The 27,425-nt window shown below is 49.4% G+C and overlaps 1 protein-coding gene across 3 annotated transcripts in view; it reads left to right on the top strand.

The window, feature by feature from the left end:
• The window catches only part of LOC149371709 (uncharacterized), a 59,185-nt gene that overhangs the window by 13,892 nt on the left and 17,868 nt on the right, over positions 1–27,425 (top strand). Inside the window, exon 1 of one of the 3 annotated variants that reach the window (XM_089565976.1) lies at positions 11,303–11,604. The exons of 1 other annotated variant lie outside the window; for it this stretch is intronic. The gene's annotated coding sequence lies outside the window, so the exon portion shown is untranslated. Of the gene's footprint in view, positions 1–11,302; positions 11,605–23,151; positions 23,725–27,425 lie in introns of those variants that run through there. One more of the 3 variants, XM_089565977.1, reaches the window with a different exon arrangement.

The following is a 27,425-nucleotide window of genomic DNA, read 5'->3' as shown; positions in this document are numbered from 1 at the left end:
ATAATCATTCTCAAAATGCATTATGCAGAAGGGAGTACTGTCATGAGCAATGTGAACAAGAACACGGGAGCGCGTGGCAGATAGCCCGAACCCTCCTTGCAGCGATACGTGGCGGCCGCTTTCAGAAACAAAGTGGAGAGGGAGGTGTGTTCTTCCATCGCTCATAAGCAGACAACGCAACAGAACCCTTTCTTCAGTGTTGCTAAAAGCGGCCGCCGTGCATCGCCACAGGGAGGGTTCGAGGGGTATCTGCCACGCGAATTATAGAACCGAACGTACTGAGCGATCTTGGACGTTTGCAGAGCCATAATAGAGGATGCGCATAATGTCTGATGCTGATGACGGATTCTCCAGTTTCGTTCGCACTTGTGCGTAAATGCAAGTGTTTGCCCTTATTTGTGGAAGGTGCTCTCTGTGACTGAACAACACGCGAGGCTGATCTCGCACTCAGAGTGGAGCGGGGTAATGGCGAAAGCGTAATCGCCTGACCCGTCCAGAGGCCACAACGCTTTACGCACAACCAATAACTGCCGTTCTGCTGCCTTTATTGCTGCCTCTCGGCGATGGGCCGAGAGGCAGCAATAAATTCTGCCGTTTCCTCTTCGCTTTAACCATTTCCAAGTGGTCATGGCGTTCCGCTGAACGCTCGGCTACTGAGAGTACCCGGGTTCAATCCCGGCCGCGGAGGCCGCACTTCGGTGGAAGCGAAACACAAAAGGCGCCGCCGGTGTGCGCTGCGATGTCAGTGCACGGTAAAAAACCCCAGGTAGCCGAATTGTTCCGGAGTCCTCCGATACTGCTCCTCTTTCCCTCATCTTTCACTCTTCCCTCAATGCCTGGCTGAGGTGTCCACCTAGAAGTGAGACGGTTACTGCGCCTTTGCTTTCCTTAACCCCCCCCCCCCCCCCCCCCCCATTTTTTTAACCGTGCATTGCGGCATTTTTTCTATCCCGCCCATCTTTAGCTCGCCATATAGTTTCGCATCACCGGCTAACCATGCGCTGCGTCTTCTCACCCTCAAAATCAGTCTTCCGATATGCAGACAGAGACGTAAATGAACGTAACAAGGCACCAGTTCAGCCGGAAACAGAAGCGCACCGTTGGGACCCGCGACGTTTCTACGCTGATCAGTCATTCCGGGCAAACCGTCTGGGCCGCCAAGTGAACCGAGTCGCTCCCGTGCTGCTCCAGAAAGAGGCGTGTGCCGGTCGGCACGTGTGTGACCAGCCAGGCTCTGCACGCAGACGTCGGCCACCGCCAAACTGACGAAGAGGAAGTGTGTGTCCCGAGCTCGCGTTTTCTCTGCTTTTGCTCCCGAAGCAAGCGCGGAAGTAGGGCGCACGCGGTTTATATTCGGTCACGGCCCTCTCGCTCGTCCGCCACTCCAGCCCAGCTTCCGGGCCGCCGTCCTCTCGCGCGCGGAGTGAATCGCCCGGCGAAAGACCAACCATGTCGCCCCGCGGGACGGACTGTAGAACCCCGGAACGGTTTCGGCCACCGTTTGTGCGTCAACACGAACCGCTACGATGAACCTCCGACAACTTACTTTTTTTCATCGCGACAGCGTTGAAGTCTCCGGTCTCCAGAAAATCCGGTGTGGGCGTTTTCGGCGTTAACGTTGCCGGCGTCAACGTTGCTTGCGTGAGCGAAAAATCACGGGCGTGGTTCTGGCAGAGAGCAACCTATAGGAGGCAGGTGAGCCACCCAGGTCACGTGACCGTGCGGTCACGTGACCTGCTGCTCACCACGGCCGCTTCGCACCTCACGACGACTTTTTAACTCTTTAAGTCTGCAGCGCATACACGGCTCCACAAACTCATTTAATAAATCTTTTTTACCTAGCTCCATTACACTGTGGAATGACTTACCCGATTTCATAGTTATTGAAACAGAAGCCAATAAATTCAGGCAGTTATTAGCATCATCACATTTCAAGGGCTGAGTTATTTTGTCGTGTTTTTGAGTGTGTGCATGTGTGTTTTTTTCTTATCTTTGTTCTTATCTTGAGCTGCTGTGTCTTTCTTATGTTAATACTTTTGATAATGTTGATAATGTTAATGTTGAGCATGAACCCTGTACTTTGTATTTCTTGTTGATTTTACCGACCACTGTATTATGAAACGACCGTCCCCCCCTCCCCCCCCCCTTATGTAATGCCCTAAGCCAAGGGCCCTTAAGGGTGAATAAATGATGATGATGATGATGAAATTAATGATTGGCCACTCACGAAGAGCAACCTGGGCCGCAGGGACCGAAGCCGAAAAGTGTGAGCGTGCCTAATTCGAATTCGACCTAACCACGCTTAATCGTTCGTTACTGTTTCTTATTTTTTGGCGGCGTATCAGTGCTCAGCTACGGGGCTGAACCTTGTTGAGACAGGAGGAGAGCAGAGTGGATCAGGGAACAATTACGCGTTAAGGCTGAGCTCCGTGTACGCGAAAATTTGCGCGAAGGCGACGGCGGCAAGCGAAGAATTTTTGCCGTGCCGCTTGCCTCGTCGCTCGGATCGGCACCAACAGAAAACTTCGCTCGTCGTCCTCAACTAGAATATGCTCTGCTATCTGGTCACCACATCAGGCCTGTTTAATTCATTCCCTCGAAGCAATTCAGGAACGGGCAACATGACTACCACCGTCATTCCAGCGTAACGAACATCAAGTTATCTTTATCGCTAACGAGTCTGCAGACACGTTCGAGCACGCATTTCGAGCAGCTGGCGTAATGGACATTAGTATATATTATGCAACGTCTAAAAGAGGGGAAAAAAAAATTCGCGTAACAGCACAACAGAGAGCATGGCAAGAGGCACGGAGCAGCGGGGGTGGTAAAAGACAAAAACGTTGCGCTGAAAAGTTTTTCTTTTTTACCAAGCTAGAAAGCGAAAACGAAACGGATAAGGTGGGCGGCTCTTCACCATCGTCGCTGCCGCTCGTGGGAAATATGGTTTCTGAGAGAGGCCGCCAAATTTTTGATTGTATCTGCTATTATTTTTTCTCCTCCTGAAACTGACGGGCACCGACAGCGCCTTCATCGAAATGCGGCTGGATTTCAATCGCGTGACTATGGGCCGTTGTTTGGTCGCTAAGCGTAAATGCCCATGATCAATGGTGTTGAGTAAAGCAGAAAGTTAGGCTAGTTGGTAACGATCCATCAAAAAAACAAAAAAAAACAACAGGAAGAGTACCCAAAAAAGAGCCCAAAGAGCCCAACATTAAGCCGAAATGAAAATTCGCTTTCCTTCAACGGCTCCGTGTCCTCCTGCCAGCAGCGGGTCTCGTAATTGGTCGGCGGATACGCGTGTTGGCTGTTTTCAGAGAGTTTTCCGCGCTTAGTCACAGCGCTACGTGCTTCGACCCCGGTCATGCGGGCCCGTCCGCGCGTATGGGGAGGTAAACTGACGACTTTTTCCGCAGGTATGCGCTCTTCGGAACTGCTGCGATGGGGTTGTTTTTCTCCTTGCGAACACGTGCCGTCCGCTACTTTTGGGCTTCGCTGTTTATCTGCCCTCTCTTCGACGCACGTGCCGCGTAGTCACATGCATATTTCTTGAAACCGCTTGTGCCCAGAGCAAAGGCCCTTCAGCGCGAAGGAAGCCCGAAACACGAGGAAGCGATGTCGCGGAAGTTAGAGCTACGGTAAGCTCTTATCGTTTACGCAAGATCAGTTTCAAGTTCAAGCAGCGATTAGTGTTTGGTGGCAACAGTAGCAGTGTGGCAACTGAGGACACGACAACAGCAGCCAGATAAGGAACGTTTTTAACTCATCATAGCAGGATAACGTCGCAGGAAGCGCCAGGGGATATCTCGTGAACACTCGATAAAGGGATTCCTATCTGGCCTAGCCGCGAGGGACATAAAAGACACGCGATCGCCTAATAAGCGTGATGGAAGTGTATTATTGAAGGCGCATTGGCGCAGTATCTCGGCTTGGTGACCCGGGGATGCACGCGTGACCTTTCCTTGACGCTGTCGGAGCACGTGAATGATTCGGATGGTGGTTTCGTTTTGTGGGGTGTAACGTCCCTACGGCTACGAGGGACACCGTACCTAGTGGGGGTTCCGAATAATTGCGACCACCTGAGGTCGTGCATCGTTGTGCACGGACATTTTGCCTCCGTCGCAATGTCACGGCCAGGATCGAACCCGCGTCTTTCGGGTGAGCAGCCTAAGTACTGAGCGACTGCAGAGGCCTTTGGACGACTGAGCGGCAGAAGTGTTCCATGTCTTTTACTTCTGATGTTTGTTTTCGCCTCCTCAAAGTTTCTCTCTCTTCCTCCTCTCTGTTCCCTCTCGCATCCTTTGCGCGTATTTAACCCGGCCGCGTTATTAACAAATATTGAACTTTGTTAGAAGCGTCGCTTTTTCTAACAGAAACTGTGTCGTGTATCGACGTGGCAAATCGCTGAATTGTACAAAGCGAATCGAATGTCGAATCGAATTATAGCGAATCGAATGTCCTGCTATTCGATTCGTTTAACTAATCAAATAGCTGCAGTGTATGTTCGAAATCATTCGAAACGAATCTAGTATGTCCTCACGTTTTCGACGTTCCAGAATATGTATCACTCATTTCAAATAAGGGTCGACGAAGTTTCGTTGGACAGTTTGAAAATCAGGGTCCACTCCTATGCCGTATGGCATGCTGCCGCGATCGTTCCGCGCGGGTCGGAAGCGTTCGTAATGCCCATACATGGCCTCCAAGATCTGGAGAACGGCAGGGCTCAGGCCCTGCGAAGCGAAGCGTGCCTTGATTCCATTCCTCCGAGGCCATGATGCGTACGGAGCTCAGGCCCCGTCTCACCTACTTGAGGAGGGCTTTTTTTTCTTATGCATTGCAATGGGCCAAATCGGGTACTAAGAAAAACGCGAAGGTTTTTTATCCGCAAAAAAGCGTAGTGCTTTCCAATCTGTTGTCTGATATGCTTTTCATGTGAGTTCGAGCAGGTCTACACTGTACCATATAATTTGGTCAATATCGGCATGTAAGTTTCTGGATTTGTTTTTTTTTTCTATGTGCAACTTGAGGTTATACCCAGCTTCTTCAAAAAAAAAATTGTTTTCCACACTAGTAATTCAAGCTGTATTTATGAAATTGATGCTTAAAAATGAATATGCTGTGCTTTCAGGCGAAGAACGATTACAGCGTTCACTGTGCGCAATCAGGAAAATGAGGCAGCCTTTCTTTGCCGTGTTCCCCCTTCTGCGGTGGAAGAGTAAACTAGCTAGAATGTGTGAGATCTAGTATTTATCCTACTTCCCTGTAGCGTCCTAAATTCATGATTAGCAGCGAAACGGTTGACGCAGACTTGGCGCAGAACGATACGACAACCGCTAGTCATGCCATATCCCGCTACCTCTGTAATTTCTTTATTATATGAAGCCAATACCACTAGCCCAACTAAACGCTTCGATATTAAGTTAGCAGCGTCGCTTCCTTGGCGACGGGGCTAATGATCTCTTTATTGTCGTCTTTCGGGTTGAGATCCTTTGCCGATCTCTTCACATGCTACGCGATCGACCGTAAAACACCACCTGAGAAGGAGTAAATGAAACCACGCCAGAAACAGTTCGACCTATGAGGCTTAAGCAGACAAAGAAGGCTCTCTTGAGTCGATTTGCCCCATTCCAATCGGTACATCAGCACGATCTGGCTCTTTTTTTTTATTTGAAATAGGATTTGCGTGCAGTTTTTCTAGGCGTTAAGGAGCAAATTTCGTGATAAGCTTTTCCAAAGGAAAAATGTGTGGATACGCTTTTCATTGCACTCTAATTTGGCTTAGTTTTGGTTTCCGAATTTGGTAGACGTAGTTTCGGTTTCTGGATTTCGATCATTTCAAAAACTCTCCAGATATGGCACTCGTTTATTGGGTGTCATCAGCAGTAGCAAAATGCAATTTTCATATAAGTATTGTCACCGAGAGCCGGCGTGCTGTCGCACCGCACGGCGGCGCCAGTAAATGGCTACCAAACAGGGTAGCATATTGCTCCTCCTCTTTGAAAGGGCATCGACCCGATGCCGCAGGGATAGGCAAGGAGGTGCGGAATCACGGGGGGCCGAAACAGAGTCTGCGGTGCCGACGTTGGCCGAAAGTCCTAGCGGGCGTGGTAGGGCTTCATCCTGGCAGCGTGGACGATTTCGGATGCTGCCTGCCGCCTGGTGGAGCGAACATACTTCGTAGCTAACATCACTTAGTTTGCGCAGTACCTCACAGGGGCCGAAGTAGCGGCGCAGAAGCTTGTCGGAGCGACCCCGCAGACAGATTGGGGTCCACACGCAAACTTGATCGCCAGGTTGGTAAAGCACCGCCCGATGGTGAAGGACGTAGCGTTGAGCATCTATTTCTTGCTGGGCACGGGCTCGCTGTCTAGCGGGCGGCTTCTGCGTGCCGAGCAAACTGTGCAGCGCCAGCGACGGAGGGATGGGCAACATCTGGCAGTAACATGACGTCGAGCATAGTCGTGGCTTAGCGACCGTGCACCAAAAGGAACGGCATGGAGCGTTTCGTCTCTTGAAGAGTGGATGGAAGGCAAGATGGGTCTGGTCCCAGTTCTTATGGTCAGCATCGACGTACATAGAAATCATCTCGGCAATGTTCTTATTGAGCCGCTCAGTAAGTCCATTTGTTTGAGGATGGTATGCAGTGGTTCGGCGGTGACTGGTGCTGCTGAGTCACATAACTTCCTGAGTTCCTGAGTAAGGGCTGATGTAAATGCCGTACCTCTATCAGTTAAAACGACTGCAGGGGCACCGTGACGGAGGACTATGCAAAAAAGGAAAAAGTTAGCAATTTCAGCAGCGGTGCCACAGGGAAGGGCTTCCGTCTCACAATTCCAGGTGAAGTAGTCGGTGGCGACTATAACGTATACCGACTGCCCAATGAGCATGTCGGAAATGGTCCCAGCAAGTCCATGCCTACCGGGTGGAAAGGGGTTCGAGGTGGATCAATGGGCTTTAGTAGGCCGGCCGGCTTGACAAGTAGTGTCTTCCGACGTTGGCACTCGCGGCAAGTCTTAACATAGCGCTGTACAACTGGAGCAAGCCTGGGCCAGTAATGCTTCTGACGTATCCGCGCCAACCTGCGAGAAAAAGCCAAGGTGGATGGATGAAAGTTCATCGTGGCATGCGTGCGTGCAGAACTTCGTCTCGAAGCACCGTTGGAACCACGAGCAGGTACAGAGTGTACGTGGGGCCGTAGTTTCTCTTGTACAGGATGCCACCCCGCAGGCAGAACGACGACAGCTCGCGCGTGAAGAGGCGGGGCGGCGACGAGACGCGGCCTTCGAGGTATAGTCTTTGTGGGTTCACAGCTCGGCGTCGTCTCTCTGTTGTTGAGCAAGGACGGACGTGGTTAAAGCACCAAGAAAAACGGGATCTTCTTCCTTCTAAGTCAGCAGGGGTGTACGGGATAGGAGCACGGGACAGGCAGTCAGCTTCACTATAGCTTTGTTTGTTGCCAGGCTTTACTGGTTTCATTTTGTGTGGAAAAACTCCGGCATTGAGGCATAGGGTATACAAATATGTCAGCACTGGAGCAGTAATATCCAGGCCGTACTTAATTGGTTTCATCTGCAGGTTATCCGCGTCTAGGCTACCACTATTGCTCAGTCCAGAAAATAAGCATGTTACTCCTAATTCATTGGTTGGAAGCAGAAAAATTGTTTCCGGAATACTCCTGTTTATATAATCACGGGGATATTGAGGGATGTTGGTAAACTGCCATTCATGATCTTAGGGTGTCATCGACCTTTTCTTATCTTCTAGTTATTTCACTCTCGTGGTCTGGATCTGCCCAAAGTAGACGTATTACCTTACCACTTCCAGCGCCTCGCTACCAATCATAATCGTCTGTTCCTTTTCGAGACTGTTGAACATTACTTTAGTTTTCTGTACATTAATTTTTAAACCCACCGTTATGCATGGCCTGTCTCATTCATTCATCCATCATGCTTTGCAATTCTTTCCCCGAGTGATTTAGCAAGGCAATGTCATCAGCGAGTCGCAAATTGCTAATCTACTCTCTATCAACTCTTATTCCAAACTGTTCCCAATCAAGGTATCTGAATAACTCCTGTAAACAGGCGGTGAATAGCATTGGAAAGATCGTGTCTGCCTGTCTGACACCTTTGACGAGGGTAGCGACATAACGTCGAATACCATCTAAGGCTGACAGTGTTGCATGCATAAAATTAGAAGTGGAGGGGAAGAGGGACCTTTTTCAACATAGTTGCTGGGTGTGGGTTTAATGTGAGGAAAAGGCAGGAAATGTAACGGCTGGCTGCAGTTTGCAGTATGGAGCCGCTAGAGATCTCTCCGGCGAGTGACCTTCCAAGAAGCAGGTGCTGAGAAACCCGCGCATCACAGCGTCTGCATCTTTTCCGCTCTTTCGTAAACATTGCTCTCGTTGCTGCTGCCTTTCCGCGTTCCCACATGCGTGGTGTGGAGCCAATTTTGCTCGCATGCGTACGCGCTCTCTCGCTACATTAGCATTTATGGCAATCGTTTCCCGGTTAGCAGCGGCGAGCGGCCCCCGCTCGAGGGCTCCATCCTTCCTCGACCTCCCTGTTCGAGGACGATCGCACGCCCCGCAGGCATCAGCGACGGAGGATAGGACGGCCGCTCTGTTTTGCACCTTTCCGTTCCGGGCGGCACTTGTTTCCCATTGTGTCGCTATTCCGACTGACGGTGTTAATGCGTGTGATCCCTTTGTAATGGGCTATATCATCATCATCATCATCGTAGTCAAGCTGCTGCTGCTGCTGATGATGATGATGATACGTGTGGTATGTGAAAGGATATAAAACAGGCACACAAGTAGTCCACCAACGTATAACACTGCTAACTGTTGTTGCGGTTTTCGCTATAGAAAGCAGCACAAAGACGAAATGATTGCTGAAGGCGTTTCTTTTTTTTTCATTTTACAGAGTACCGCGCACTGCAGATAAAAGGAAAGTGTCTGTGCATGCGTTATTGTGTAGTGCACACGGGGTTGCGCTGGAACGAGGGGCAGAGTCACATATTTGCAGTGCGCTCACAAGCACGCGCATGCACGGTCATAAATATTGTTCGTTTGTTTATTGGGGCTTAACGTCCCAAAGTGACTTAGGCTATGAGGGACGCCGTAGTGAGGGGCTCCGGAAATTTCGACCACCTGGGGTTCTTTAACGTACACTGACATCACACAGCACACGAGCGTCTAGAATTTCGCGTCCATCGAAATTCGGCCGCCGCGGCCGGGATCGAACCCGAGTCAGCAGCCGAGTGCCGTAACCGCTGAGCCGCCACGGAGGGGCGGTCATAAATGTACCGTATTTTCTGGTATACAGGCCGCTAAATATACATTTTTAAAAGTGAGAAATTTGTTGCTCTGCAGGTGCATATTGTGCAGTATCTGTGTTTTCAGGATTTCCCATTCATTTATTTATTAACACTTCATAACATAGTACATCATACCCCATCCAGCATAATTCTCACTATCCCGGTGTTATATTTTGCTGTTTTTGTGGCAAAAATTTGACAGTGCTATCGATCGCACCGCTCACTGGTCTTCCGCCTCCTTCCCAGCTGGCATTTGTTGGCATACTGATTTCGAAGAACACAGTTTGTCCAAGTTGCCCTTGAAGTGATTCACGGTGCTGGTCATGGCCTCTGCTGCCGGCAGTCTGGTCCCGCACGCAGGCGGCATGGAATCGCGTAGAACAGTTGCAATGGCTCCGAAAACAATGCACTAGCACATTCCTTAGGATGCGGGAAAACGAGTAATCTTTTTTCTTAAGCAGAATGGAGAGCCCTGCTGACTGTACAAGGGTCCGTAAATTGCCGCGCGTGCCCAGTCTGCATACGATCCAGTAACAGCGAAGGCGGCCCGCAGAGTCGTGCGGAAAAGCTAAGCTCAAGGACTTCGTGGCGTCTTTGACACTGGGAAGCCAAGGTAAACTCGCTAAAGGTGAAAGGAAAAAATGTGAGAGACACTTGAGCTCCGCCATTAAGGGTATGAGTTCCTCTTTCCCATGTAGCCATGATTTCCTCTTTCGCAGTCACGATCATTGCTAAAGAGCACACGACATGCATATAAAGCCCCGCTCTAACCAATCCGTGCGTGCGTGGCGCAGCGGTGCCGTTGTCTGACTAGCAACCCGACGGTCAGGGGTTCGATTCCTATCTGCTGCTACCGTAGCAGCTTGAGACAATGCCGTTGGCCGCAGTTGCTCCGATCGCTGAAGATCCGATGCGCCGCTGTTGCCGTCTACTAATTCGACCACTGCGGCAACTCCATGGAGTTCCATGACCGGCGCCAGCTTTTGAAGCGAAAAGCTTAACTACGCTAGTCAACAGCGCGCTTCGCGTGAGCCGGCGTATGTCGGGCCACGAGTGACGTCACGCACGGCGCAGGCTACTGCGCATGTGCACCGCCGCTTCTCCTCCTCGCCACCGTTTGACCTTTCGCCGCAGCCGCGCGCAGTGCGCATTTGAAAAGAGGGGTATGTAAGGCGCGCTTGCCCATAGAACAGGCGCACACTGCCGCGCGCTATGCGTCATCGTTTGACGTTCGCCGCGAGCCCGTGTTTATCGCGGATCACCGCAGCTTTTCGCTTCGAGATATCCAGGCTTAACCTTAGCTAAACAGAACGGGGCCCTTTCGCTGTCGCGCAAATGTGCCAAGAGAAGCAGTAGTGTGCAGGGCTGTCTGGGCGCTTCCAAGCAGCTCGCTACATGGCAAGAGAGAAACTATCATTTTCTTGCTCACGTCTCTTTTCTTACTGATGGCCTCAAGCCAGTGTCTTTCGTGACGTCGCTGTGAGAGTGGGGGGCGCAAGCTTCAAAGAATGCTTCTGCAAGAATGCCTCTGATGCAGCTGGGAAGTCCTCGCGAACAACAACTGTGTGTTCACCGGTGTCGGCCGTTCACCCCCCGCTGGCGTCATTCCGGGTGGCCACGGTTACGCGATACCTCTCCCTGGATGGGCGCCAAGAAGACCTCGCGTGGGACTTTCCTCTGACCAGAGAGCGCGCGAATACAAATGAGGAAGGCGCTTCGTATAAGCGTCAATCTATCCTTCCTTCGTAATCCCCCTTTCGCTATGGTGTTCAGCTCTTATTGCTTTGGCACTTACCGTGCGCTTGTTACTTTCTTTCTTGCGTTTTGTTTCAGCCGGAGCCCGAGCTGTATTTTTCCCGGTAGTTATTGCCAGGCCTCCTCCGCCGCCTACTTTTTCTTTTAATAGGAAGAAATTATCCTGCCGCAAAAAAAAAAAAGTAGGTTCGGCGTGCGAAAGCTATCTTTCCTTTGGCGTCATTCGTTTACGTCGCCGTTTTTGGCCGCTGACGTCACGCAGCCAACTAGCCTGCCTGGCGGCTCCCAGTACCGCAAGTAGCTTCTGACCGCAGGGAAAATTTTCGTTTCGGTGGAGCGGTGCCGCCATACACGTGCGGCGTGGCGAAGAGTGCAGTGTCTGTTGCGTGTCCTCCTCTCGTTTGCATGCGTGCTTGTGTTCTTGCCAGTGAAGACCGTCCGTCTCAAAAGAAGAAGACCGTGAGGCATATTTCGCCTGCCCTTGGCGTTATCAGCGTCGTACTAGAATAGCTCCTGTTGCAACTGGGAAAAACGGTAACTAGTCTCAATTATGCTACTATTCATCTTCTCTTTCTTGTTTGACATTTCCGCGTGCTTTCGGTCGTTTGTATTCGCCTGAGGCCTTCACTGGAGTGCGCAACATTGCGAGAGTACAGCTAATTTATGAGAAAGACTGGAGCAATGTCTATGAACTTAACGATGCAGACAGCGCTTACGATGGTTTTATGAAGGCATTTCAGACAGCTGATCACAGGAGCTTTATTATTAAAAAGAAAAACCGATAATACAGGAACCCAAAGGCTTGGATAACAGATAATTGTTGATAAAAACAGTCTTTTTAACTGTTTTATAGAAACTAAACACCTGGCTACTTTATCGCAATTTAAGAAATTTCGGAACAATCTTCAGCGCGAATTGAGGAAGGCAGTGGAAACATACTGCCAAAACTTGTTTTTGTCTTGTAATGGTAAGATGGGGCGGACTTGGAAAATCTTTAACAGTTTGCTAAACGGAAAGAAGCATAATATTCTGCCAGCAAAAGCAGTTACAGATAATAGACAATAGTCCGGTAAATACGGAAAGCGCTGCTTCCGCTGCCAGGCTTGCCTAGCCACATTTGCCGTACGGTTGGGGTTGTTGCCGTGCCTACCGGTTGGTGGGGCTAAAGCTCTCCCGTAGTAATGAAACGGGCCTTATTCGTAGGTGAAGATCTTGTGCCGGCTGGAGCAGGCAAGGGCAGGTCCGGGCCCAGAACAGTTGGCGCTCTCGTCTCGCGGCGCGTGTCAGCTATATACGCCGCTGCCGCTTGACAATACAATAACGCAAACTGAGCTTGCCCATGCTTTTAATTATTTCATATCTGTGTCTAAAAACAGTACACGTTCTGTTACCAATGAATATCTTAATCAGCGCACTGACGCCACCATAATTATGTCCCCTGTAACGAATGGCAGAGGTATTCCATCATCATCATCAGCCTGACTACGCACTCTGCAGGGCAAATACCTCTTACATGTCTCTTAAATTAACCCTGTTCCTTACCAGTTGCGGCCATCCTATCCCCACAAACTTCTTGATCTCATCCGCCCACGTAACTTTCTGCCGCACCCTGCTACTCTTGCCTTCTCTTGGAATCCACTCCGTTACCCTTAACGACCAGCGGTTATCTTGCCATCGACTACATATCCTGCCCAAGCCCGTTTCTTCCTCTTGATTCCGACTAGGATGTCATTAACCCGCGTTTGTTCCCTCACCCACTCCGCTCGCCTCCGATCTCTTAACGTTACATCTATCATTTTTCTTTCCATAGCTCGCTGCGTTGTCCTTAACTTAAGCTGAACCCTTCTGGTTAGCCTCCACATTTCTGCCCCGTAGGCGAGTACCCGTAAGATACAGCTGTTGTATACTTTTCTCTTGAGGGATATTCAACTGCCATTCATGATCTCAGAGAACCTCTCATATGCGCTCTACCATATTCTTATCCATCTAGGTATTTCCCTCTCATGTAGACATATTGCCTTACTACTTCCAGCATCTCGCTACCAATTGCGAACTGCTGCTCCCTTGCTAAACTGTTGAACATTACTTTGGTTTTCTGCATGTTAATTTTTAGCCCCACCATTTTGCTCTGCCTGTCTAATTCATTGATCATGCTTTGCAGTTCATGTCCTGAGTGACTTAGCAAGGAAATGTCATCAGCGAATCGCAGATTACATAGGTATTCTACATTAACTCTCATCCCCAACTGCTCCCAATTCAGGCCTCGGAATACCTCCTGTAAACAGGCGGTGAACAGCATTGGCGAGATCGTGTCTCCCTGCCTGACACCCTTCCTTATTGAAATTTTATTGCTGACTTTATGAAGGACTATGGTAGCTGTGCAGTTCTTGTAGATATCTTCCATTATTTGCACATAACACTCTTCTACACCCTGATTTCGCAATACCTGCATGACAGCTAAGGTTTCCACTGAGTCAAATGCTTTCTCGTAATCAATAAAGGCTATATACAGGGGTTGGTTATATTCTGCGCATTTCTCGATCACCTGATTGAAAGTGTGAATATGGTCTGTTGTCGAGTATCCCTTACGAAAGCCTGCCTGATCATTTGTTTATTGAAGTCTAAGGTTGTCCTGAGTCATTTAGCGATTACCTTTGTAAATACCTTGTCCTTGACGTCTCCTTTCTTATGAATTAAGATAATGTTAGCGCTCTTCCAAGCTTCTGGTACGCTCGAGGCCACAAGGCGTTGCGTATACAGGGTGGCTAGTTTTTTTAGCCAATCTCCCCTCCGTCCTTCAACAAATCTGCTGTTACCTGATCCTCACCAGCTGATTTCCCCTGAGGCTTTCTTTACTTCCTTTTTTCGTTACTGGCGTCCCATTGCTGTGCGCTATTGTCTCTATCATTTACGTTCTGATTGCATTGTATAGATTTGTGTAGAAATCTTCGGATATTTGAACTATCTTATCAATATTGCTAATTACAGTGCCTTCTTTGTCTCTTAGCGCATACATCTGGGTTTTACCTATGATTAATTTCCTCGTAACCGCTTTTAGGCTATCTCCGTTCTTTAGAGCATGCTCGATTCTCTCCATATTAAACTTCCTGAAGTCGGCTCCCTTGCGCTTATTTATTAACTTTGATCGCTCTGCAAGTTATTTTCTGTCTATATAGTTAGATGCCCTAACGCTTTGTCGTTTCTTAATTATATATTTTGACTCCTGAGATAGCTTGCCGGTATCCTATCGAACCATCCTACTGCCTACTTCTACGACGCAGTCCGTAACGATACCTGTGAGATTATCGTTCATTGTTTCAACATTACGGCCGTCTTCCTCCTTTAGAGCGGAATATCTGTTCTGCACCGATATCCAGAATTCCTCTACTTTCCCTCTTACCACTAACTCGTTAATTGGCTTCCGCTTCACTAGATTCCTCCGTTCCCTCTTCAAATCTAAGCTAATACGAGACCTTACCATTCTGTGGTCGCTACAACGCGCCTTTCCGAGGACTTCCACGTCATCTACGATGCCAGGATGAGCGCATAGTATGAAGTCTATTTCATTTTTAGTCTCACCATCGGGGCTTTTCCACGTCTACTTCCAGTTTTCTCGTTTTCGGAAGAAGGTGTTCATGATCCGTAAATTATTTCTATCTGCGAACTCTACTAATAACTCTCCCTTGCTATTCCTATAACGTACGCCATAGACACCTACCGCTTTGTCTCCAGCCTGCTTCTTGCCGACCTTCGCATTGAAGTCGCCCATCAGTGCAGTGTACAGTGTGCCTCAATAATAGCCATGTTACCGACCGTGAAAACATTCAGATAAGAACCGTGAAGCGTGTCATTCATATTATAGCTCGTGTTTTATCTTTTATCTTCAACCGAGCGATCGAACAAGCCATATTTCCAGTTCGGATGCAAGTTGCCAAAGCATTGCCCATTTTAACAAAGGAGATAAGAACAACCTCGAAAACTACCGGCCGATATCCATGCTTCCGGCGCTCGGAAAGGGTTTAGAAAAGGTAGCGTTTATCAGGCTCACAAAATTCGCTGATAAACACAGCATTTTCAGCCCAGCGTAATATGGCTTACGCACACACCGATCTATCGAACTTGCGCTCATGGATCGGAAAGAATATATCTTAGTGCAATAGAAAAGAAAAACCTGTGCTAGTTTTATTTATTGACTTCACGATAGCTTTCTACTCTCTGCCACATGCTTGGTTGTTAAAAAAATTGGAGGCTTACGGGTATCGGGGACACGCACTAAATCGTTAAAATCTTACTTGAGCAACCGCCGTCAATACGTTTATATCGGCGAGATTTCCTCTGCAACTAAGCCAATAAAATCTGGAATGCCGCAAGGAAGTGTCTTAGGGCTGTTTTTTTTAATATCTGCATTAATGATATATTAAAGATTGCGCATGAAACGAAATTAGTTATATATGTAGGCGATACAACAGTATTGTTTTCAGGATGTAACCGCCAAAGTCTTGTAAACGCAACTAATACAACCCTGGCAAACCCGGCAAAATGGTGGAACCAAAGTAACCTAGAAGTTAACACCTCCGAAACAAAAGCAATGTTCTTAGGGAAAAATGCACCTTGTCCCACCAATCATGCGCACTTTGACGCCAATAGAGGCAGTAAGCAAGATTAAAATGTTGGGTGTATTTTTTACAACCACATTATCCAGGAACGACCACGTTAATCAGCCGCCGCGGAGGCTCAGAGGTTATGGCGCTCGCCTGCTGACCCGAAAGACGAATTCAAATGGAGGCGAAATTCTAGACGCCCGTGCACTGAAGCGTTGAAGAACCCCAGGCGGTCGAAATTTCCGGAGCCCTTCACTACGGCGTCCCTTATAGCCTGAGTCGCTTTGGGACGTTAAGCCCCCATAAGCCAAACCGAACCACATTAATCACATCACAACAAAAATTGCCTTTGTTATTGGCGCATTATCTCAGCTGAGGTTTACAATGCCCCTGCTTATGAAAATGTTAGTTCATAATTCATTACTTACAGCACAACTCCATTATGACCAAGTAATGTAGGGTAAGACGACACGAACAAACAAAATGAAAATATATATGTTACAAAAAAGTGCGATAAGGGTGATTTTTACTATCTCTTTTAGAGAACTATATCCATTTGCTTTTTCACGTGCCCGTGCGTCAAACATTTTCTACCTATACGACCTGAGACTATTGTTTTTTATGTAAAAAAACTTTCGCGTAATGATGACAAAAGCCTTCAACGCACGCACACACGCAAAGAAATTCTTATATTCAACGCATCGACAAGAAAGGTGGATTGTTTCGCAACCAAGGACTAATTATGGTAAGCAACGATTTGTGCACACTAGCAACGTTGCTAACCAAATCACCAATTGCGAACACTGATCCCTTGCGCACTCCTCCTCGTCTGTTGATCAATCACTTATAGATTTTAGAACTTGAAGGTTAATGCTTATCTCCAATTGTTATACCTCGCAATACACTTGTACGTTTGTATTTCTATTGAATGTCTCTCGCCCACTATGAAGGATCTTATTACTGCTACATTGGGGATTGTTAATTTTTGAGGATACAGACATTATGCTCATGCTGTTGCCTGCTCTTTTCGTCCTTGCACAGTAGGGGCCAGTCAAGCTGACTAGTTGAGCCTTTTACCGAGTGCCTGCCTGTGTATAGATATTCTTTCTGTGCATGTCATGGCAGCGTGAATGAAGGTCAGGTTCAAGAAAAAAATTGTCCACCGCGTCTTCGAAAGGCGAGCTTTAAAAGTCATCTACACTGTTCTCAGTACCTGTGATGTGCACATTAACGTGGCGTAGCTTCCCTGTTAAGCTGACGAACGCAAGGCAGAGGGAGAACAGAGGCCGGCATAGACTGAGAGAGGGCACTTTTTCTGAGTGCGCCCCTTCGTCCGCGTCCTAAATTCAGGAACATTATTATCATGTGGACTTGAGCTGAATACATTGCTCGCTGGGCTGCACACTGATTCTGATTCTGTTTGCTTCGTACGAATTTTTGTAAATGCACTCAGGCCTAGGCCACCTGACTGATAACGTGAATATGATCTATTGTCGAGTATCCTTTACGAAAGCCTGCCTGATCTTTTGTTTGATTGAAGTCTAAGGTGGTCCTGACTCTATTAGCGATTACCTTAGTAAATACCTTGTAGGCAACGGACAATAAGCAGATCGGTCTGTAATTCTTCAAGTCCTTGACGTCTCCTTTCTTACGAATTAAGTGAGTTGTGCGGGGTCCCATATTATGGTGCGTATTCTAATTTTGGCCGTATTAGGGAGTACGCTCGAAAAGTCACCGTTTTCTGAGTAGATGCTCGCTCACCCTGTGGCGCTGATTTCTTCACGACTGTTTTGTCTATTTTACCCCGTTTGTTTCGTTGCAGTCGCAAAACATTGCTCTGTGCGGTGAAATCCTAGCTTTTTTTTTTCCTGACCACTTGTAGGTTTTCGGTGTGTCTACTTGTCTGCGGTACATACTTATCTATGCCAACGGCTTTTTTAAAAAATGAAAACAATAAAGTAGTGTTGTGGAAAAAAGATGCAATTAAGTTATTAACGAGTAGTATGCATTCAGGAATGCAGTAATTGTTGAACTACTGTCTTCTACCACACTTTGTTCAGTCTGCAGGCTTTCCACAAGGCGTAAAAGGGAAAAAATTGGAGTTGACACTTAAGCTCCACCTTAAGCGTACTACGCGATAGCGTAATGGGTCAATTCCCAAATATGCAGAAGGTCGTTCTGTACTTGACATTCATAGATCCCTGGGAGTCCTCATGCCACTCCTGGCGCAGTTGTGAAGCGAGGCGCCATTGCCCTGCGATGGCAGGTGCTCCCAGCTCTGGGTCCTGTGCGGCCCAGGTTGCTCTTCCCGGGCGACCAATCATTAGTTTAACTACCAACTGACACGGTGGGCAGCTTGCTCACTATCTGGTGGGCAAGGTCACGTGACATAGGTGCCTCACCTGCCTCCTAGGTTGCTGCTCTCTTGGAACCACCTGCCAGAGCCACGGCCGTGATTTTTCGCTCACAACGCTGACGCCGAAGGTCACGTGACATAGGTGCCTCGCCTGCCTCCTAGGTTGCTCTCTTGGAACCACCTGCCAGAGCCACGGCCGTGATTTTTCGCTCACAACGCTGACGCCGAAGGTCACGTGACATAGGTGCCTCGCCTGCCTCCTAGGTTGCTCTCTTGGAACCACCTGCCAGAGCCACGGCCGTGATTTTTCGCTCACAACGCTGACGCCGAAGGTCACGTGACATAGGTGCCTCGCCTGCCTCCTAGGTTGCTGCTCTCTTGGAACCACCTGCCAGAGCCACGGCCGTGATTTTTCGCTCACAACGCTGACGCCGAAGGTCACGTGACATAGGTGCCTCACCTGCCTCCTAGGTTGCTGCTCTCTTGGAACCACCTGCCAGAGCCACGGCCGTGATTTTTCGCTCACAACGCTGACGCCGAAGGTCACGTGACATAGGTGCCTCACCTGCCTCCTAGGTTGCTCTCTTGGAACCACCTGCCAGAGCCACGGCCGTGATTTTTCGCTCACAACGCTGACGCCGAAGGTCACGTGGCATAGGTGCCTCACCTGCCTCCTAGGTTGCTCTCTTGGAACCACCTGCCAGAGCCACGGCCGTGATTTTTCGCTCACAACGCTGACGCCGAAGGTCACGTGACAGGTGCCTCACCTGCCTCCTAGGTTGCTCTCTTGGAACCACCTGCCAGAGCCACGGCCGTGATTTTTCGCTCACAACGCTGAAGCCTGGCCCGCATGGAGCGTTTTTTACCCGCGAAATCGCGTCGCGCGCCCAACGCCCGCGCCGGCGTCGACGAATTCACTCCCGCATGGTCAGCAGCCGAGCGGCGCGCGCTACGGGCGACGTTGACAAGATGGTTGCGCCCTGCTCGCCCACTTCGGAATAAATACATGTCACCGCTGGATTCTTCGACGTGATAGCTCGCTCAGATGGTAGCGGTTCGCTTTTACTTCGCACAGCTCGCCCACGCGTAGAGGTATAAGCGATAACTAGCCTTTGTTTTTCAGATAATTTCGCGATTTTCAAGCTCTTAGGCCTAACTGTGTTTACCTCGCAAGAACGACACCTGGTGAAGCAGTTGTCTAGCTTTTATTCACTTGCTACATTTTCATCTATTTGCAGTTTTTCTTCTTGGAACGAAAAAAGGCTCGCAATGCACCCATCGTAGTTATCAGCAATTACGGATAAAAAAATTCTTCAACACAGTGTTTATGTGCTTTGGCGTCTTGTCACTAGATGGCGCTACCGTTTACGCGTGCCCCTGATGGACGGCGCGGCCAGCTAAAAGCGACTCCTCCGAGAGACAACACGCCGCTCGGCCGTTTCGGCCGAGAAACCCGAAGCCCAAGCCTCGGTACTATAGTGAACTAGAACTCGGTACCCTCGGTGTGTCAAACGCCCGTGTTTCCGGATAATAACTATGCTTTCCGGGAAGCACGACGCAGTTTTGGTGGTCAAGCTACAGTGCCAGAGAGAGCTCGCAAGCGCGTCTCTCTCGACCGGCGTGGCTCCGCCCAGAGTCACGTGACGCCCGTTCCGGCTCTCATTGGCCCTCTGTCGCTGCGCTCTCCTGGCGTCGGCGCGGCGTCGACGTTTTTATCTGTTTCGACAGAACCCGACGATTTGGCAAAAACGTCCTCTCCGGCGGCAAAAAAACGCTCCGGTGCCGTCGACGCCGACGAATCGCCCGGAAAAACGCTCCATGCGGGCCACGCTTGACGCCGAAGGTCACGTGGCATAGGTGCCTCGCCTGCCTCCTAGGTTGCTCTCTTGGAACCACCTGCCAGAGCCACGGCCGTGATTTTTCGCTCACAACGCTGACGCCGAAGGTCACGTGGCATAGGTGCCTCGCCTGCCTCCTAGGTTGCTCTCTTGGAACCACCTGCCAGAGCCACGGCCGTGATTTCTCGCTCACAACGCTGACGCCGAAGGTCACGTGGCATAGGTGCCTCGCCTGCCTCCTAGGTTGCTCTCTTGGAACCACCTGCCAGAGCCACGGCCGTGATTTTTCGCTCACAACGCTGGCGCCGAAGGTCACGTGGCATAGGTGCCTCGCCTGCCTCCTAGGTTGCTGTCTTGGAACCACCTGCCAGAGCCACGGCCGTGATTTTTCGCTCACAACGCTGACGCCGAAGGTCACGTGACATAGGTGCCTCACCTGCCTCCTAGGTTGCTCTCTTGGAACCACCTGCCAGAGCCACGGCCGTGATTTTTCGCTCACAACGCTGACGCCGAAGGTCACGTGACATAGGTGCCTCGCCTGCCTCCTAGGTTGCTCTCTTGGAACCACCTGCCAGAGCCACGGCCGTTATTTTTCGCTCACAACGCTGGCGCCGAAGGTCACGTGGCATAGGTGCCTCGCCTGCCTCCTAGGTTGCTGTCTTGGAACCACCTGCCATAGCCACGGCCGTGATTTTTCGCTCACAACGCTGACGCCGAAGGTCACGTGACATAGGTGCCTCACCTGCCTCCTAGGTTGCTGCTCTCTTGGAACCACCTGCCAGAGCGATGGCCGTGATTTTTCGCTCACAACGCTGACGCCGAAGGTCACGTGGCATAGGTGCCTCACCTGCCTCCTAGGTTGCTGCTCTCTTGGAACCACCTGCCAGAGCCACGGCCGTGATTTTTCGCTCACAACGCTGACGCCGAAGGTCACGTGACATAGGTGCCTCGCCTGCCTCCTAGGTTGCTCTCTTGGAACCACCTGCCAGAGCCACGGCCGTGATTTTTCGCTCACAACGCTGACGCCGAAGGTCACGTGACATAGGTGCCTCACCTGCCTCCTAGGTTGCTCTCTTGGAACCACCTGCCAGAGCCACGGCCGTGATTTTTCGCTAACAACGCTGACGCCGAAGGTCACGTGGCATAGGTGCCTCGCCTGCCTCCTAGGTTGCTCTCTTGGAACCACCTGCCAGAGCCACGGCCGTGATTTTTCGCTCACAACGCTGGCGCCGAAGGTCACGTGGCATAGGTGCCTTGCCTGCCTCCTAGGTTGCTGTCTTGGAACCACCTGCCAGAGCCACGGCCGTGATTTTTCGCTCACAACGCTGACGCCGAAGGTCACGTGGCATAGGTGCCTCACCTGCCTCCTAGGTTGCTTTCTTGGAACCACCTGCCAGAGCCACGGCCGTGATTTTTCGCTCACAACGCTGACGCCGAAGGTCACGTGACATAGGTGCCTCACCTGCCTCCTAGGTTGCTCTCTTGGAACCACCTGCCAGAGCCACGGCCGTGATTTTTCGCTCACAACGCTGACGCCGAAGGTCACGTGGCATAGGTGCCTCACCTGCCTCCTAGGTTGCTCTCTTGGAACCACCTGCCAGAGCCACGGCCGTGATTTTTCGCTCACAACGCTGACGCCGAAAACGCCGACGTAGAATTTTTGTGGAGAACGGGGCCTTTATCGTTATCGCGTTAAAAACTGAATACATAAGTTCTTCAGACATTATGCCGAAGTTCCGCTTTTAACGTGCAAAAGACGATGTTGGCTGTCACATGTTCAGAGATATTAAACATTGGTGTGATTCCTCTATACCAATTTCCCTCAAGAGAAAAGTGTATGATACGAGGGGGTACCCAAAAGAAACCGGACTTATTTTTGTTTGCACTTATTTGTTCACATTTTAAGCACAGACCTTCAATCTCCTTCAAAGTATTCCCCACTTGCAATGATACGCTTGTCTAATCTTTCATTCCATTTCTCAAAACATTGTTTAAATTCATCTTTTGTGATGCTTGACAGTGCCTCAGTCGTTTTTTTCTTCACCAGCAACATCAGCGAAACGCTTTGCATTCACCCATTTTTTCATTTTAGGAAGCAAAGAAAGTAGCACGGGGCAAGGTCGGGGAGAGTATGAGGGTTGAGGAATAGGGGTCATGCCATTTTTGGTCCAAAATTTTCGTAGAGACAGGGCTGTGTGAGCAGGGGCATTGCCATGATGGAAAAACCAGTCACCCGACCGCCACAAATCTGGCCGCTTCCACCGCACACTGTTGCCCAATCTTTTCAAAATATCCAAGTAGAAAGCCTGGTTAACTGTCTGACCCTGCGGAACAAATTCTCAATGGACGACTCCTCTCACGTCGAAAAAAAAAAATCAGCATTATTTTGAGGTTTGGTTTCACCTGACCAGCTTTCTTGAGGCGAGGCGAATTTGAAGTTTTCCATTGGCATGATTGTTGCTTTGATTCGGGATTCGATTCAGGAACACTTGAGTTGTCCCCATAGCATCGTCCTTGTACGTCTTTCTTAATATTTCAATAGTTTCCATTCAACTTTTTCCGAGCAAAAATCAGAATTTCACCGGCGCACGCTGTTCACGAAAATCAGCCATTGCAAAAACGACATTCACACAAAACAGTCGTCACTCTAAAACTCTGCCTAAACTAGTCTGACCTCCTTCAACGACGGCAATCGGCTTACTGACTCTGGAATGTTCGTTCTATGCGCTCCTAGTGGCAAAACGCGGTACCGCAGAAGCTTTGCCGGCCAAAAAGTTTAGTCCGGTTTCTTTTGGGTACCCCCTCGTACTTGTATCTTACCGGTACTCACCTATGGGGCATAAATCTGGAGGCTAACGAAAAGGGTTCAGCTTAAGTTAAGGACAATGCAGTGAGCTGTGGGAAGAAAAATGATAGGTGTAACATTAAGAGACCGGAAGAGGGCAGAGTGGGTGAAGGAACAAACGTGGGTTAGCCAAATGTTTAGGGGAATCCCCCAAGGTGGAGTAGGACCAGGACAAATATTTCTTTAACTGCGAAGTTTCTGAGAAAGCTGTATAGCTTTCCTTTGTAGCCGTATGGCTGCGCTTGGGTGGACGTCAATGAGTAATTACTCCCTCTTAAAAACGTGGGTTATTGACATCCTAGTCGAAATCAAGAGGAAGAAATGGGCTTGGGCGGGGCATACAATGCGAAGGCAAGATAACCGCTGGTCCTTAAGGGTAACGGAGTGGATTCAAGAGAAGGCAAGTGTAGCAGTGGCGGCATAAATTTAAGTGACCTGGTGCGTGGCTTCTCTGGGGTGAAATGCTCGGAAAATGCGTCTCCGACCACACCTCGTGGGCGTGTAAAGCAAAATACGTTTGGTGCTCATTGGCCTAGCTTCCCTCGGGCCGTTAAGAATTCATCGTCAACTACTTGTTTTATTTCGCATTTCAGCTACCCGCACTTGTATAAGTCACCTTATTGTCTGCGAACCTGTCTCTCTCGGTATTTTTGTTGCACAGTGAAGCCCTTCATTTCGCGTGCAACAGGGGTGAAGATACGTGTCCCGCGCTCTCCCCCCTACGGCTGTAAACAGCTCGAGGCCGACCAGCAGCTGTGGCGTGACGCAAGGAAGTGCGTGCGTGCCTAGCCTGGCGAAACCGGCGCAGATTAGCCGGAGCTGCTGCAGCATTATTTCAACGCTCAGCAACAGTGTTGTTGATAAGAGGATGAAAGATATCTCTGTGTACCGCGCACCCTTTCCGGTCAGGCACTGAGAAGGCGTGTGACGGGCGTTAGCGCCGAGTGTATTTTTTGGATTTGAGGTCGACTTTTTACGCTGCGAATTCGGACTGAAATTGGCCATGGAGAAAAGGTGAGTGGGTAAAAAAGCGAACGCGAGCTGTGTGTAGTCGAAATCAGGAAGAAGAAACTGCCAGGGTTAGTAATGCGAAGACAAAACCGATGGTCGTTAAGGGTAACGGAGTGGATTCCAAGAGAAGACGCGAGTAGCAGGGGCGGCAGAATATCAGTTGGGCGGATGAAATGAGGAAGTCTGCAAGGATAAGGTGACCGCGGCTTGCTCAGGACAGGGCTAACTGGAGGGGTTTTGAAGAGGCTTATGGCTGGAATATGGCTGGCTTGTGGGGCTTAACGTTCCAAAGCGAGGGACGCCGTAGTGAAGGGCTGCGGAAATTTCGACCACCTGGGGTTCTTAACGTGCACTGACATCGCACAGTACAGGGACCCGTAGAATTTTGCCTACATCGAAATTTGACCACGGCGGCCATGATCGAACCCGCGTTTTTTTGAGTCAGCAGCCGAGCGCCATAACCGCTGAGCCACCGCTGCGGCATTTTGAAGAGGCTTATGACCTGCAGTGAACATGGTTAGGCAGGTGGTGATTATTTACGTTTGAAGTCAGCTGGGACTAAAAATAACTGAATCGTAATGCAACGAAATTTTCAAATCTACATAACACTGCAAGTTTTCGAGGGACTTGGGACGAATTTGCGGTGTTTATCGGAGCAAATGAATCGCGGTGTATACCGCCCCGCGGCGTCTCTGTGGATATGACGTAGTTCGGCTGCTGAGCAGTAGAGATCGAATTTTAGCCGCATTTACCGTCTTCTTCGGCTGTTGCTTTTTCGTTATTTTTTTGTCTCGGTCAGTAAGCGACTTGAACGTTCCGATTACTTTGCCGTCTTCTGTTCTAAATTAGCTGTGAACACCGCGCTGTGTACTTCGGGTGCTGCATTATTGTTTTCTTTAAAGCTCTATACCACTGCGATTATCGCTGTAACAGTGATATCACGTGTCAGGAATGTTGATAGGGAGTAGTTATTAATCAAAGGTTGCAGGCAGATAACGTGAATGCGCGTTCTGTGCTCGGCAAGCTTTTCCCCAGACTTGACTTCCAGTGAAGCTATGGCCCGTGTTAAAGGGCTTCGCTAATGTGCACGCTCTGTCAAGTCTTCAGAAGGTCAGCGCATGTAGCCGTGCGCGCCCCAAGAGGCGGTGGCGTGCCGTTTTCCGGTGGCCACCGGACGCACGGTGTACCTGGACAGTGGACGTCCTAGTGTTTTTGTTCTCTTATCGCAATCCTTGGATGCGTGGTGCAGAGCGTGTGCTGTGCTCTGTGGGGCGGAGACTGACCGCTGACCGTAAAACCGCGCGTTTAGGGAACGCAGCTTTCTAGCCTGAAAGGTAATTAAAAGGCCCTATATGCGGCACATCTATTTCCGGAAGAGACATCTGTCCGGAATGCGCTCTTCATACCGCGCAAAGGTATGCTGGGATGCAATTTACTTTATTGCTTTTTTTTTTTATCTCGGCCAGCTGGCGGGAGCTGTTCTTTTTTTGTGTCGGCTCTTTTAAGTGTCGATTTGTCGCTGGTGCTGTAAACATAAAGTTGCTTCAGAGTTCGAACGCTTTCGCTCACAGCTTGGCAAGCCACCTGCGGAACAAGTCGCGCGTCACTGCTGAATTTTGTTCGTTGCAGCGCATCTATAGATAGACAACTGCTGATGTTTTTTGTTGCGCTTTCCGAAGCAGCGTCACGCAGTTACGAACGTAAGCCAGCCGACGCTGCGTTCGCCATTTCTGTCGCGTGACTTGTGCGCCGCTGCTTTATGATTCACTCCATGTGTCAGTCCCCAGGAAACGTTCATTCACCTGATGCTTATTCTGAAGTATCGAGCCTTGAAATGGTTGCTGAGGGCTTTTTCTTTACAACTCGACGCAAGCGTTTTGCGTTTAGCAGTTTTTTTTTCATGAAATGCAGCAATTTTCCGCTGAATTTCGCCATGCCGGCCACGTGAGCTGAGTGAGTTCATCTGTGTGCTGTGCACTTTTTCTGTTGCAAATACCTCCATGATGGCGGGAAATTCGAACTTCTCCAGGCACAATACTGTCTGAAATTCTCTTTTAAGCATGCCCAACTTCGTTCACTCTTTCCTTAGACTGAGATAGGAGCAGGACGTTTCGCTCGCGACTTAACGTTAGGGTCCCATCTTCGAAAGGCACAGAGCTACCCAGCTTTCCTGCCCACAGTTTTGTCCTTCAAATTGCTCGGTTTTTAAGTCAGAATAACGCTCTTTTGTTTTGAGAGGGAAAACTTCGAAACAGCGAACCTTGAAGCAATGCTCTGATGTTTTGAAACAGCGAATCTTGAAGCAGTGCTCTAATGTTTTACAAAACGCTCACCGAACCAAAAGTTGCAGGGTGCGAAATTTGTTCAATAGGAACCATTTGCATTCGATACCACAGTGTTTCGGCGGAGGATTTGGGGAAATTTAGGTCAAGTGAAGTCCGCCCAAGTTATATTTCATTGAGTTACAACCCATCGAAACAATTGAAAAAAAAAAAAGGGAGTGCACCGTATTACGATATTTTCCTTCCTGTCATCGATCGCGTAGAGACATCACGTGGATATTGTGTGATGTATGCTCATCAGTCAACATTGCTCGTGACCCGACTGCGGCCTTCATTTCGGCGCCTGAACTGAGTCGAAAAGCGTTTTTAAAACAGTAATTTGTGCATGCGCAGTGAGGGCCGCCGTAGTGGAGGGTCCCGGATTGATTTAGACGACCTGGGGTTGCTTAACGTGCGCTGATATCGCACAGCGCGTGAATGTTTTCGTATTTCGACGGCCGGGAGACGAACCTGCGGCCTTGGGATCAGCAGCCCAACGCCAAAACCTCTGAGCCACCACGGTGGTTTGAAAAACGTGGTTTGGTGAATTACCTTAAGAACGCAGTCCTACTCGTGAGATCAGTGCAGATCTGTGATTCCACCGTAACCACGGCTACCTACAAATGTCGGTTTGGTCATAAAGCAGGCGCGTATCAAGGCCGTACGAGAGTTCGCCCCCCCCCCCAAGAAAAAAAATTCTGACCACGTGCCTTTCGTAAACCATTTTGAGGCATCCTGCTCGGGCGGACTCCTTTCACATGCACAGCCAACTACAACGGCTGGTCGGTACATATCCATCCGGTGATCAGTTATAGGCAGAAACAGTACAGGCGTTTTGCGTCAGTTATGACAGCCAATTAACCCCGTTTGTGAGCTACAGTTCCTGTTATGAAGTCGTGTACACGAAGTCCGTTTGTGCGAACGTGTTCTCCTTCCTGCTGCGCGTCAGAAGTGCGCTGACAGCAGGAGTTAGTAGAGTTCGGTAACACACTGTTGCTGCGCACATCGTTGCTCATTGGTTCTTACCTTGGTACAGCACCATTTCTCCGTAGCGTTGCTTGCCTTGTTTTCCCCTCGGCCGCCTCCTCCTCCTGCTTGATACAGGCATCAATTAAAAAGCTGGTGTACAAAAAAAGATGCGCTTTTATACTTTTCGATGACCTGTTCGTGGAAGCAGTAACGGCAACAACTTGTCTGCCTACGTTTTGCTCTATTTTAATCTAGGGTTGTTCTGGCTTTCTTTTTATATATGTGTTTTGTATCAACTCGATGATAACCTGCTTTGTGTAAAAGGTTCATTGATTAATACAATGCAAATTCCAGTATTCCTTCCTCTTGGCTGCTTAGAATAAACGTAGCTGCTTTGATCTTACGGAATACTTT

The sequence above is a fragment of the Amblyomma mixtum genome, chromosome 1 (genome assembly GCF_055824585.1).
Source record: "Amblyomma mixtum isolate Tamu chromosome 1, ASM5582458v1, whole genome shotgun sequence".
Lineage (NCBI taxonomy): Eukaryota > Metazoa > Arthropoda > Arachnida > Ixodida > Ixodidae > Amblyomma > Amblyomma mixtum.
The sequence above is the reverse complement of the archived record's forward strand: the minus strand, read 5'-3'. Positions and strand labels throughout refer to the sequence as shown.